The sequence below is a fragment of the Carassius auratus genome, chromosome 27, assembly GCF_003368295.1.
Source record: "Carassius auratus strain Wakin chromosome 27, ASM336829v1, whole genome shotgun sequence".
NCBI classification, from domain to species: domain Eukaryota; kingdom Metazoa; phylum Chordata; class Actinopteri; order Cypriniformes; family Cyprinidae; genus Carassius; species Carassius auratus.
In genome coordinates, this window is record NC_039269.1 from 3,003,302 (window position 1) to 3,018,353 (window position 15,052).

General features: G+C 35.3%; 1 long non-coding RNA gene across 1 annotated transcript; it reads left to right on the plus strand.

The window, feature by feature from the left end:
• Positions 1 to 428: 428 nt before the first annotated feature.
• Positions 429 to 11,111, plus strand: LOC113045099 (uncharacterized). Its single transcript, XR_003275952.1, has 2 exons — positions 429 to 795; positions 10,920 to 11,111. It is a non-coding gene; the product is annotated as an uncharacterized LOC113045099 (long non-coding RNA).
• Positions 11,112 to 15,052: the final 3,941 nt, after the last annotated feature.

Sequence of the window (15,052 nt, forward strand, 5' to 3'; positions counted from 1 at the left end):
CTACACTTTAACTAACAATTATAGAGTTAAGACTATAAATGAAAATGAATATTTCAAATCGTAATTTCAAATTGTAAATAGGGTTACACTTTATTTTAAGGTCCAATTCTCGCTTTGAATTAACTATTAACTATGATTTTTAAAGTAGCTGTTAAATTTAGGTATTGTATTGGGTAAGATTAGGGATGTAGAATACGGTCATGCAGAATGTGTGCTTTATAAGCACTAATAAACAACCAATATGTTATTAATATGCATGCTAATAAGCAACTAGTTAATAGTTAGAATTGGTCCCAATACTGGAGTGTTACCAAAAATATAAATGAAAAATACCAACATATATTACCATTAATAATAAAAAAAAGCACTTCTTATTCAAAACCATGACAACCTCCTTCAGGTGGGAAAATAGATATTTAGATCCAAACCAGTGTCTTAACAAAGCTCTAAGTCTACAGGAAGTGATTGGACCCCATTTCCTGTCCTGGTACTGAGATAACATTGTATCAAGCTGCAAAAGCACTTCCTGTCTCTCTCCCTCTATGTGTGTCCCTGAAGCTCCGTCTTAAGAACAAACTAAAAATAATCCCCAGATGCTTTGTTCATCAGCTGTCCTTCTCCAAGAGGTGATGTCAGACCAGCAATTAGTTCAGCACAATGGGATAAATATAGCTGGGGGTCGAAGGTAAAACTCTCATGAACAGCAGTGGCAGGCTTCCCCTTCTGCCGGAGCATGAAAATCCATAAGACAAATGAAGGAACGGGGGAAGGACATTAGAAGGACTTCAGAGAGAGGTAAACGCTCTTCTTCTCTTTCACATGACATCCTAACCATGCTGGAATCATCTTTAAGTGGACATGAAGGCCTCTTAATGAGCCGTGCCGACCGTTCACCATTGTTAACCTAGTTAAAGCACGTCACGCAATTTCAGAAAATCAGAGGACTGAATGGAAACGTTTATTTAATTCAACTCAGGGCTGATTGATTGAATGTATAAAAAAAAAGAAAAAAAGGGTCAAATAAAAAAATATATTTAAATTGCAAAATATATTCTGAAATGTGAATTAAAAAGTTTACATGAATTTTAGAATGTTTGATCATTAGGTACATCCCACTTTATAAATTTCAATTCATAACAGCAGAACTAACGCACACACATAAATTCAGACCTTACGATTTGAAAAATTTCAAATTCAAACATATTAAAATACACAAATTGACACAATTTCTTTTTTTTATGTAATGCAGGGCTTTTTAACTAAAAGTGTTACTGTACTTGAAGTAACCCCTGAAGTAAATAAATAATACATTTGCATATTTGCAGTTCAAAAGTAATCTAAAAGTAATAAAAAGTAGTCTGTGTAATGTAATTGATTACATTACTATTTTAGTCATGTAATTTGGAATCGTAATGGCTTACAATTTCAAAATAAGGAATGATTTGACACTCTGTACCTCTCAGAGCTAACTGATCATCTCGAGACAACATTTAGATGTGTGAGCATGTGAAGGGTTTGTATTTGACTCATGTGTCTTGTCTGTCTATATTAAGCATCGTTTTCTTCCGCCCGAGTGTCATTTATCCTTTGCCACAGACATATAACCGCATATACGTGGAGAGTCTGGTCTGTCATTTTTCATGGTACGAGGCACAACAATCACTCACACTAATGTTTCTGTATGTACACACAGTCACGCACAAAATAGTCCGTGCTGCGCCGAATCGATCGTAGACCGCAAATGTGGTTTTACTATTCACGTGTGTCTTTAAATAGCTGGATGGGAAATAAGTGACAAGACAAATGAAAGAAAAATTGCATATTGCTATTTTTAAATAAAAATTAGAAGAACACATGCCTTTGGTTTGTGACCACAAACCATGTGATTATTTGGCTGTATGTTTCACATGTTCTGACATTAATTACTGACTGCATGGAAAAAAGGGTGACTATGAAGGTCAAAAGGAAAGTTTAAGACGGATTCATATTCTTATTCCAGACACACAGAAAATTCTCTGGGGATATGACATTGAAAAGAAAGAGGGACACAAGAAGGGAGGGAGAGAGACAGAAAAGGAGACAGAGAGAGGCAGAAAAAGAAAGAGGCACTGATTGACAGACTCACTGGGTGGTGTGGTATTGCTTTGACTTTCTGTATTGAGTTCTGTCTGCATTTAAATACAGCCTAAAGCTAAAGAAACACATGGGAGCATGTGTCTGCGTGTGTCTTTATCTAATTTTCTTTTCTTTGCTCCACATTGTGATGTGGCAAAAGACACAAGCTATTGTTTATCATCTGAAACAATGCAACAGATGGTTTATTGAAGCATTGGATGTGTCAGTCTGCTTTACTGCTTTAATTTCCCATCTGATTCCAGTGTTGGAGGTCAGGGATAATGTACGTCGAGCTGAACCTGGAAATTTGTGCAGTCTGTCTTTATCATTAACATGGTGTGAGAGACTGCAATTAATCCAGCCCTGCACTGCATCAAAATAAGCAGCTAATTTTAAACGACAACATAAGCGAAAATCCTTCGCTTAGATCGTTATTGCAAAGCAAATGTCATTTCAGCCAGAATCGATGTGTTTCCTGCCAGTTGCCATAGAAACATCCTTCTGCCAGACTGGAGCTTGGTCACTCGGAAAAGTCAGAGTGAAATAACTGAAGGTGAATAATTAAAGTGGATGAGTGTGTTGACAGTGCAAATGAGCAAAAGGGGTCTATGGAAAAAATGGAGCTGATAAAATAAAGGGATGAATATTTTAACATTTACAAAAAAATTATATGGATATGCTCCCTGCTCCCTTTGTCTCATCTATTTCTCCCTCCTTAAACTGGAATACAAAAAAATCTATCTATCTATCTATCTATCTATCTATCTATCTATCTATCTATCTATCTATCTATCTATCTATCTATCTATCTATCTTCAAGCCAACGTTGTCAAGCCGTGATAAAATGAAAATAGCATCAGATCTTTTCTTCTGCTTTAATGCATATCCAAGTGAAATGTTAGTTTTTTTTACATGAAACATCATTCACAACATGATCAATAACATGCATTTCACAATGCAAATATATAAGGTGAATTTTCATTTCACGCTGACAAAGTACTCTAGTTTTTTAGTAGTCATATCAATTTCTTAGGAATTTTAATTCATCTTCCTTTAAGTATCATTAAATTGAATGGAAGGATAATTAAATTAAATGTTTTTTTGTTACTTTTTTCATTTGTTATACTTAATAATGTTAATATATATATATATAAAACATATTTCTTAGGTTAGTAATTTTAGCTGTTGTATTGAAACTGGAATTAAGAATTGTGAAATTTAACCTTAATCATTTTGGTGTCATAAAAATATTATTTATTTATAATACAAACCTACAAGAGTCAAAAAAAAAAAACATTAACTATTTTATTTTTGATGGGTCCAATTAAAATTTTGGCGGGTCAAGTAAAGAAAAATCCTTATCATTGACCTCGCAATAAATTTTGCGCTCTATTTGCTACCTCAATTCAAAACACAAATTAAAAATGTCTTTATGAAATCGGAGAGCTATCTGACCCTCCATTGACAACAATGCAACTGAAATTTTCCTAGGTACAAAAAACAAAATTAACATAATTTACTCTCTTACATTCTTCTCCCCCCTTAAAAACGCTTATTCTGCAGGTTACGTTTCACCCCCCCCCCCCCAAATAAGTTCTTAGGGTTCTCTGCAAATGGCACAGTAATTAAAGACTTAATTTCGGGGGGGAACTAACCCTCCAATAAGTAACTGAAATTGAATTAAAATAGCATTTAAATTTAAATTCTGAATGGTGTGTAACCATGCTAGAAAAATACTGATTGTAAATAAACTTTAATAGTTAAATAGTGCAAATAAAACAAAATAAGTTTGTTTTAGTGTTTTCAGAGTATGGGACCATTAGTGTAGCAACCTGTAAACCATCAAGTGTTCCAAATCGGTCAGTTATGAGGTTCCACAACATGTAGGATTTTGCCTTAAGGCAGGCAGTGAGGGGGCAGCTCACTAGAATTTGGAACAGAGATATTTTTGCAAAACAGCAAATTAGACAAAGTCACAAAAATGCTGCAGTTAAAATGGCCCTTGTAAATATTTATGAGCCTCAAACTCAAAAAACTGTAAATGGCCATAAATCCAAAAATGCTAACCCATAAGCACAATGCTTTTAAAACAAATAGACCTCTGACTTCCATAATCTATAAACCTCCAAACATGTCTATGTTCCTGTCATTTTCAAACAGAAGACATAAGAGCTCTCCTTTAGTGCTGAACAAGGTTCAGCTGTTAAATTATCCACTTGTGAGCTTGTGGCATGTTTGTAGAACTACGAACTCTCTCGCACTCTTTCTATCATACAATGACCTCTGAGCTCGCAGCAGTGGGAAATAAAATGTTTACAGCATTTGGAGAGCTTCATCTAACAACAGATAAACAGCACTACGCACACACAACACTTTTCAGACAGTTAATCAGCTCTAGGCAGCGATAAACACGGTTGAGAGTCTCTCAGTAGAGTGTTTAAATAATGATGAGGATGAGGGAAAGAAAAGACAGGGTTGGGGTGTTGTAATATCTTGGCATGTCCTTTAGCATTAACATGAACTTTTTACTTCTTTTCTGTGGGTCACAAGTTTACAGACAATAGACAGGCATTTAAATCATTGGAGCACGTGATATACTCAAACAAGTCCAAACCACCAGAGAATCGCACTTAAAGACAGATCTGATTACAGCAGCCAGTTCAGAGTATGAAAAAAAACTGTTAGTAGTTACTAACCTTCTAAAAATGGATTTCCAGTTGGCTCTTGCTAGCCTATGTTGATTTGGTGTTTGTCTAGCTGACCTACACATTTCAGCTGGTAAAGCTACTTTTTTCAGTCTGATGTTTCAGGTAAAACGGATCAGTTTTTTTGCTGGTTAAGGCTATTGTTGTATGGTGTTCCACAAGGATCAATTCTTGGGCCATTTTCATTATATATGCTGCCATTTGGCAGTGTAATTCAATACAGCATGAATTATTATACACAGTTGAGCCCAGAAACCCTGTTGTAATAGAAAAGTTGTCCAACTGTCAGACCAATATTGTAAAGTGAATGAATTATTATTATTTATTTTTTTAACTGAATGAAGATAAAACAGAAATTCTTATTGTGGGCAAAAAAAAAAAAAAAAAAGAAAGGGAGAGGATAGAATCTGTATTGCATTTCTTAGCATTACAATCTAAGAAAAAAGTAAATGACCTTTATTAGTATTTTCAGGAAAAAGAAAGCCTTTTCTGAGTCAAAATGACTGAAATACAACACAAGGGTTAAACAAAAATTTGAAGGCAAAACAGCATTCAAAACAGAACGTGTCATTTCGACAGGGTTAAAATTTTGTCACCTACACAAAGCACACATTCCTTTATAAGTATGTTTCCCCCAGAGCAACATCATCTAATCAGCAACTCATTTTTAATCATTTTTAACCCAGACCTGTAACCACTAAGCTAAAACCAGAGCAGTATTTTTTCAGCTGTTTTGTTTTTCATTCTCAACAATGATCCAAAAAACCTGTCCAATACAATGTATGGCCAAAGCACAGTCCAAAATTACCTTTCACCATCTGCCAAAAGTGAGTGAAAACTGGCTTTTATGTGTAAAAAATATGCCAGTTGGCCAGTTACTTTATTAGAAAACTGTAACATAATACATTACCATTCATACATTATGGTGAACTTTAAGAATGATAGTCAGACCCTTGCTGATGAAAGTAACATGAGCAAATACATGCATTACTACAGAAAACACCTGCTGCAAATTGTCTTATAACAACTTTAACCTCAAAGTTTTATAAGAAATCTATTAAAACATTGTGTTTCCCCCAGTGGTAGTGAAAATTTTTCATGGCTAAGACTATTTATCCCATTCTTTACCTAAATATTTCATCCTCAAATTTCAGAACTTTTGTTGACTCTCCCTCACGTCTTTCCAAACCATGTAGCTTTCTTCCAGAACATACAAAAAAAGAGAAACTTTAACGATGCTTTTCCATGCTCTGATTTTCCGTGTACTTAAAATGAATGGTGACTGAAGCTTTCAAGCACCCAAAAGTACCATATGAGTACAATAAAAAAGTATGCAACAGTATTGTTTGAGGAAGAGAATAAAAATTTATGTCCAACTTGTGTATGAATAATTTCTTTGAGCAAGATCTTTCAAATGAATTATTAATCTGGTTCACAAAACTTGTCTGAATGATTCATTCACAAGTTAGACTCATCTAGTTTTGGGGTTCAATGCATTGAAAACGGTCTAAACAGTCTCAACGTAAATATTTAACCAGTAACAGAAGAATAATGTCAAGCACGGAATCCCTTTTAAGAGTATGTAACCACCAAAATAAACATCTTAAAATGATTTTACATTACTATTCAGGACTGTAACCCTGGCTATTCAGAGGTTAGTGGCCTGCTGCTGACTTCTTTTGTTAATGTTGATGCTAGCATGAATGCTAATCAACCTGACAGGTTTCATCACTAGTCTGCGTGCTTATCAGTCAAAAACACATCCATCCTTTGAGTATGCCAGACACAGAGCGAGAGACGTGGACATCCAGTGAGACAGTGTGTCAAAGTTAGTTTGAATATTAGGATTCAGCGTGCGACAATATGTTTGTATCTGTGTGCCACAGGAGAAGTTCAGTCTAACAGCCTTTTTCCCTAAGGCAGGACTCTTGCAACATGGATAATAATAGAATTATTCACAAAGATGTCATTTAAAATGCTTTATCGCCTCACAGCCAAACAGACCCGCTTCCCCGCAAGCTTAAAGAGACATTTTAGTTTTAAGCATTCCACCGTTGTACTACCAAATGTGTCATATCAAGTCCTGAATATTGATAGACAGAAATAAGAAACAGCCCTCGAGATATACCAGATTAAATCTGCCACATTCTTCATGCTGTGCATATTTGCATGCGTTTTCAAAACTTAAGTGCCTCTCTTGGGCAAAATCAGCTATTTGTGAGAATGTGTTATGTTCTCAGAAACTGCTTGAGAGACGTAAACTTGTGATTCCTGGCCCTCAGTGTCTCTCGTGTCCTGCTTATTTCATCAAGAGGATTCAAATAATGGAGCAGTCCAGTGGCTAATGTGAGCAACACTGGGTCTCTTTTTTTCATCATTTTTTTCTACCGTTTATCATTTTGTTATTAATATATGGCTTAAATGTTTTCTTATGCTCACCAAGGCTGCATTTATTGGATTAAAAAAACAAAACTGTAATATCATCAAATGTAAATGAATTTAAATTTAAAATACAATTTTCTAGATTAATATATTTTAAAATATAATTCATTCATGCGATGGCAAAGTCTTTGGCATCACACGATCCTTCAGAAATCATTCTAATACGCTGATGGTCATGAAAATTATTATCATTATCAGTTGAAAGCAGTTATATTTAAAAAAATATCTTAGTGGAAACCATTTAACTTTTTTTTTAGGATTGTTTGATGATCTATTTGAACTACTGTATGAAAACAATAATAATATACATTAACAAGCCTATAATATATGGTATCCTATATAGTGTTGCTTCTCAAGTAAAAGCTTTTTTATGAAAATATGTAGTAAGAAAATGAGTTTTTGCAGTCTAAAAGAATTATATTATTTTTGATAAATGGGACACCGTACCATCTCATGGATTTTTTTGGCCAGGCTTAAACGGAGATTATGAGACCGATAGTCCACATGTGAGATTAAGGACAGGGCCATCATATTGAACATGACACATAACAATCAGACGATCCTGGCATAAAACACACTGCATGTAGTCTTTAAATGTAAAAAACACAGATTTACTGAAAAAAAAAGAATGATTTGCTAAACAGACCCGCGTGACAGCAGCCGGTAGTGTGTGAGTGTGTGAGTTATGACTCTTGTCTTGTGTCTCTGTCCAAGGTCATGATCAAAGCCGCTTTCATTTCCCCTCTCAGTCAAAGAGCAGCAGCCCCATTGCTAACATGATGTAATTCCAGCTAAGACTGATATATATGAATGTGACCTTTGAGTTTAAGCACAGGGACTGACCTTTTGATCCATATGCAAAGAACTGTGAGGCCTCCGACATATTTGTGAGTTTAAAGAGGTAATACATCACGTTAGAGAATCCCTTTATGACAGCCGCACGCATGAACACAGTCTCTGTCTAAGCAGAACCTGTTCCAATACAATAGAGAAAGAGTTAGAAAGAGAAAAGGAAGGAAGCTTTCAGCATTTATCTATGGAGATTGTAACAGGTGCTTTAACAGGTGCTAACAACACAGCGGAAAAGTGCCAGATGATTTCTGACTAATGTGTCCATGTGTAGACAGGATGGTCACTTAAGCTCAGGGATTCCCATTCTTCAGGCAGATGTTCATGTTTTTTTTTCATGATCTGAATGTACCTGGGCAGTTCATACTGTGTTCTGAGTTTCCAGCAACAAGAAATTTGGCTGTCCAACACGAAGGAGATATATTTCAGCCAGTTTGAATGTTTATGTTGCGTGTGATGCAGCATAAAACAGAAACAAACCAAATGGACAAAATGTTCTGTTGCTCTTTGCGGTCAAGACCTTGGCATGTTATTGAAATATTATAATGCATCCTCGCTGAATAAAAGCATTATTATTTTTTATTTTTTATATTACCAACCATTAAGCTTTGAATGGTACTGTATATAATAGGATGTGACATGTTCCACTTTTTTGCATTCACTTGTTCATTTTAAATGGGAAAATACTCTTTTTAAAAGTCTTTAAAAGACTTTAAATTGCAATGGACCTAAAAAATGAGACAATTTGCTTAAAATGGTTTTAAATGGAATAAAGCATGTCAGACCACAGGACATGTCAACTTCCCACCTGCATTACTGCTATAATTGCAGGTTACATTGTAAAAGTTTAGACAAATTTCACCGACTGAAACAGTGAAGCAGATTTCTGAGATCTTCATGTGAACACACATAACAAAAGATCCAAAGTTTGTGTTTTATGAGTCTATGAAGAATATCTGTGTCACGATCTGGCCAGCTGGCAGGTTTCTTCTCCAGACTGTGAGTGACACACAAAGCTGTCATGTGTAACTGGTGACACAGTTCTCCATGCATGAGCAAGGACGGGTCGTCTGTGTAAAACATAGCAGTCGGCATTCAGCACAGACAGATCTATTATCAGCAGCCTGTGCTTTTAGCATAACAAAAGAAAAAAAAAAATCTATTGCCATTTACTGATAATACATTTACCCTACGGTGGAATATTTTCTATGCTCTGATCCTGGACTCGCTTTCCATCAATCCATGGACAACAAAACTGATCCCAGATCAGATGAAAACAGTACTTTAACTCAACAGAAACTGTGTCATGAGCCTAAAACACTTCCTGCATCATATGACTGTAACTTTTGCCAGAAGACATCTGCAATGAGGACAAATCCCTGCCAGTGGGGAGAAAGAGATGGTGGCCCTAAAAAGGGTTGTACATCTGGTCTGAAAAACATAATGCTGAATACAAATACTAAAAAGTAACTAACCACATGATTGCATTACATGCATTAATAGGATTGTGGGTTATTAGGATTGTAGAATAAAAAGGCTTATCAACTTTTAAAAGGGTGGAGAAAATGCTTACCACACAAGAAAGAAATACAATACAGACTGCATTAAATATTCTAAGGAAATGTTTTAACTAATCATGAATAATATATTAATATTATTATAAATGATTATAATTATAAATGTAATATTAAAAACAACAGTGTTCGATTTTAAGGTTGAACTGTTTTGTTTACCTTTGCATGATGACATTTAGGGTCAACGCTTGATGGCCAATGTAAATTCTTGGTCCTGAAATGGAAAACACAGAAGTAAGAGTCTTAAAGAATTAGTTCACATAAAAATGAAAATTGGCTGAAAACATACTGACCCTCAGTCCATTCAAGATGTAGATTAGTTTGTTTCTTCGTCAGAAAAGATTTGAAGAAATTTGTCATTACATCACTTGCCAACAATGGATCGTCCGCAGTGAATGGGTGCCGTCAGAATAAAAGTAAACATTTTTTTTTTCTTAATGTGCTTGATCGGTGTACATTTCTCTACTGATTCAGACAAGACAAAATTTCCACTGGAGATGGCAATATTATGGGCAGAAGGCCCATATTAGCTGGAAGCAATGGTTTTAATCATTATATATACATTTTCATTTTTAGGTGGACTATTCCTTTAAAAACATTTTACATGTGCTGATTGTTAACTTTTTAAATAAGCATTTATTTTTAGTTTCAGTGTAGCTACATTATCCATTAAATATTAACTCAAATCAATATTTAATGTAATTATTTTATACTGCCAGGAGAGAGAAACCATTAAGTGATAAGATACATAAAACTAGTATAGGACAGCAGTCATTTATACACTTGAGCGGTCATTCATCATATAAAAATATCTGAATGCCACAGTTGTCCAATTAGAATCAAGCACTCTAGCAAGCGGCGTATTAAAATGATACATTATTATGCTGGATATCAGAGATTTGTGCTTTTTATATGCACTTCCACGTGTCCGCCCCCTTCCTCCATCTCATAAATGGTTTTCTGAGCAAATCTGAAATTGGAAATCTAATAAGAGCACTTTTCATTGACAACCGCTGGCTGAGGACTGAAGCGATTGGCTGCGTTACAGCTGTGAGAGTCAATCTCTTCAAGTGGAGTGAATGGCCACTGAGAGTCTTAGACAATACCACGTTGACAGAGAGACTATTTCAGTGTGGAGCTAGAGAGCGAGGCTTGCCGTGGTGGGCTGATTGTCTTCGAATCGTTGTGGACGTGTTCATTAACCTCTGAAATCTCTCTCTGCTTCCCACAATAGCAGGACCATTCCATCACCGGCTGCGACGTGATAAACGAAGAGCAAAGATAAACAGAAAGCGCGCGCGCTGCTCTGACAGGATGAATGAAGCTGCAACGTGTCCAATCGGGAGCTGAAAACAAGATGTATCTTCATTAAATCTGTAGTATGTCAAAACACTGGGACAAAATGGGAATAAACATCAATGAATAGTGATTTGAGAATGTAGGTCACTCGCTCTCTGTCGCTTTCCATCTCTCTGTATTGTCCTCTGAATTATACAATTCTTTGCTTCTTTCTCCCGTTTGACCCTCATAGGACAGAACACACAGCCCTCAGATCTCCGGAGGAAATGACAGGAGTTGAATACTGAATTAATCTCCAGAGTCAAGTTACTAATGAATAGACAGATGATAAAATGTAAATGATATAAAAGGACTCTATGTGCTACAAATAAAAGTCTGGCCTTCTTGATTTTATCGTGTTTACATGGCTGGCGTACATGGTCACATGATTACAGTTGGATATATCCAGTATGCCCCTCTGCAAAATGATGCCAATGTCAAAGCTGAAAAAGAAGCATGTGACCAGTGAGAATACAAAGAGCTACATTTTTTTTTTAAATATAAAACGGATTATTCCATTATAAAATTGCAGATTTCAAGGAATTGTTATTACACAGTAAGATAAAGGGGGGGGGGGGGGGTGATTTGTTACTATTTTATGGGTTTTTTTACTCTAAAAAAATTGCCTGCTGGTAAAAACAAAATATTACAATCATGTTTTGTCTCTGTAATTTCCCATCGGTTAAAACTGTGACCAAGAATAAACCGCATACTTTCACCAACATCTTTAAATCTCTGTAGGCATAAAGTTTATTGCATAAAATTCATGTGCTCACATAGCAGGTTAACTAAAACGGTTAAAAATGGTTTTCGCCGAAATGAAATAAGTGGAAATAAAATATTTACAAATATATAATGAATAAATATAGACATTAGATGAAGTATTTTAATGTAAATGAAAATTAGAAATGTTGCTTTGGCAAGTGCTGAAAATACAGTAGGGCCCTACGTCTGAACTGAAGTACTCAAATTACTTAAACTATAGAAATTTAAAAGCTAATAAAATGACACGAAATGGCAACAAAATATAAAAATAGCACACAGTATATAAACAATACTAAAACACACCGTTTGGGATCAATTTGGTTAATTAGTGATTGTTTAATTATCATTGCCGATTGCGAGAACACACTGCACTTGCTATAAAACCCAATAGCAACTACTGGTCACTTTTTTCCCTAGATATTTCAGAGAACAGTCTAGATATTTCAGAGAACTGACAGTCTTTACCTGCATTAGTCAATGTTTCTGTGCTGTCTGTGAACTAACCCAGTTCATCAAGCCACTGATCCAGGGACAGTTAAATGTGGACTCACTGGCAGAAACAGTTGAATTTGCTCTCCTGCACACTACTTTGTCTCTGAGATGAGCCTGTCAGCCTTTCCTGTAGTGTGTGTGCGTGTGTGTGAGATTTGCCCCTGGGTCAGAGTGAGCCCTTTTTCATTTACGAATTCTAATCCTCAAACTCAAGCAAAAACCTCTTCTCTGCAGAAACACACATACACACTCTCAAAAACTCATAAATACTTAAAAGAAGTGAAAAAAATTTAAGTCAGGAATGTCTGGATATTGCTTTCGGGTGCCAGCGAGAAATATTCACTGGGTTTTATCTTATTGTTTGTGTGTGATAGAGAAAGCACAACAAGAAGAAGAGGAAAATAAATGTGAGAAAAAAGGAAAAGTGTGTGTGTCTTTGTGTAATTAGCACATCTGTCGCTAGGTTCCAGGTGAGAGTGGCACCTTCAAACATCTGGAGGAAGGACTGCTACATCTGCTCCAGTCCAGCGTTCCTTGCCTCTTTCTTTCTCTCCCCTTGCATCTTTGTCTTTCATTCTATTCCTCCTAGCCCCTTAAAATCTGAAATATTAGTTTACACATGAATAAATAAATATATACGTATACATAAAAAAATACATATACATACACAAACACACACACACACATATACATATATATATGTGTGTGTGTGTGTCATTAGCTATAGGAATTGTATGGAATGGAACAACTATTTGGTTCATTATTTTTTTTTCCCAAAGAAACCTTAAAAAAAAAAAACAATAATAAAAAATAAAAATAATTTTCAACTTTGACGCATGTTTTTGAAGCACCAAATCAAGAGTTAGTTTCAGATTTCTTATTTTAATTTGACCATTTTTAGCCATAAAGAGGAGATTATTTTTATATCTGGATGTAAGCAGAGTGAAAGCTCGACAGACTTTCTATTTTGGCTGAACTCTGACCCCGACGACCTTTTCTCCTTCATCAGTGACAGAATGACTAATTATGCAAAACAACTGAAAGCTGTAGGGAAAAATGACAGAAGGTGGAAACAAGACCAGCAACATTTCATGATCAAGAAAGCAGGCATCAAAATAACTCCGGCACACACGTAGACTCAACTTCTGAGGAGGAAAAAAAAGTCTAAAGATGTCAGACCAGAGGAAAGTGGATGATTCATGGACGACGTACATCTCACAAACAGAAGAGCATCCCCTTCCTTTATTTTACAAGAGTTTTGTACAGTCCAAACAGCTGCTGTGTTTCTAAACTGATTTCTGAACAGCATATAAACAACAAAATAACAGACACAAAGGCAAAAACAAAAAGCCAAAAACCCTGTACAGAGTCCTGTAAACATACCAACACAAAAAATAAAGAAAATCCACTGGAAACTCCTTATATCTGCCTGCTCTTGACCTTTGACCTTTTAGAACAGCACATGGATACTGTTGCTAGGATACAAACATAAATAAAAGAATCTGTGTCAAAGGCGCCACATATTTAACACTTCTTCATTAAAATTGTTACAATCTGGAAATCTGACATTTAAAAAGGTGCAAAAGAGGTTTTGTTCATTTGAAAGGGTTAAAAAAGGAGGCAAATGTACAAAAACAGGATGAGCAGGGCAAGATCACAAGCTAATTTCCATACTAGACACAGAAGAACAAAGACGAGAGTAAAAACTGAAATGTCTTGATTGTTTAGTCGAGTCGTACTGAAGCTCTTTTCATGTTATCTTGATATCCTCTCTCTCACACACACACCAAACGCACCCAACCATCTGTGCCTGGGCAGAAGTGTGTGTTGCACACCATGTGTCCCACTGTTATGTGTCAAACGAGCATCGGCTGGCTCATATGGCACTGCCCCCGCGCACGTACACACACGCACACACAGAGCACTGACCTAGCCTCTTACACTCCAGTCTCAGAGTGTGTCAGCTCAACGGGAGCTCTTGATTCAAAGCCCAGAACTTCCAGAGACTCAAAGTTCCAGTTTGAGATCTCAAAGATTCAGTGACGCTTCAAGAACTGGCTCTAAGAACGTGAGTAGCTAAAGACTTTCTATTTAAATAATCAATAAAGTCCACCAGTCTGTGGCTGTTTTTTGAAATGTAATTTTAACACACTGCATACTATAAAGTTAAATAAAAATATTAACAATAGTTTTTACTCCAGTTGAGTTTAAGAAACTCAAATTATTGAAAGTTAAGAGTTTTTAAAACATGATTGGACTATTACTTGGAGTTTAATATGAATGAAAAAAAAATCTGTATGTGTATATATATATATATATATATACATATACATATACATATATACATATACATATAAATATATATATGCTATAAATAATTTGTGACCTTGGACCACAAAACCAGCCATAAGGGTCAATTTTTCAAAATTGAGATTTATAAAACATCTAAAAGCTAAATAAATAAGCTTTCCATTGATGTATGGTTTGTTAGGATGGGAAAATTTGATACAATTATTTGAAAATCTGGAATCTGAAAATTGAGAAAAATCGCCTTTAAAGTTGTTCAAATGAAGTTCTTAGCAATGCATAACACTAATCCAACAATAAATTTTTATATATTTACTGTAGGAACATTGCAAAATATCTTCATGGAACATGATCTTTACTTAATATCCTAATGATTTTTGGCATAAAAGAAAAATAATAATTTATTTTTATATATTTTGATAATTTTGACCAATGCAATTTTTTGCCTATTGCAACAAATATACC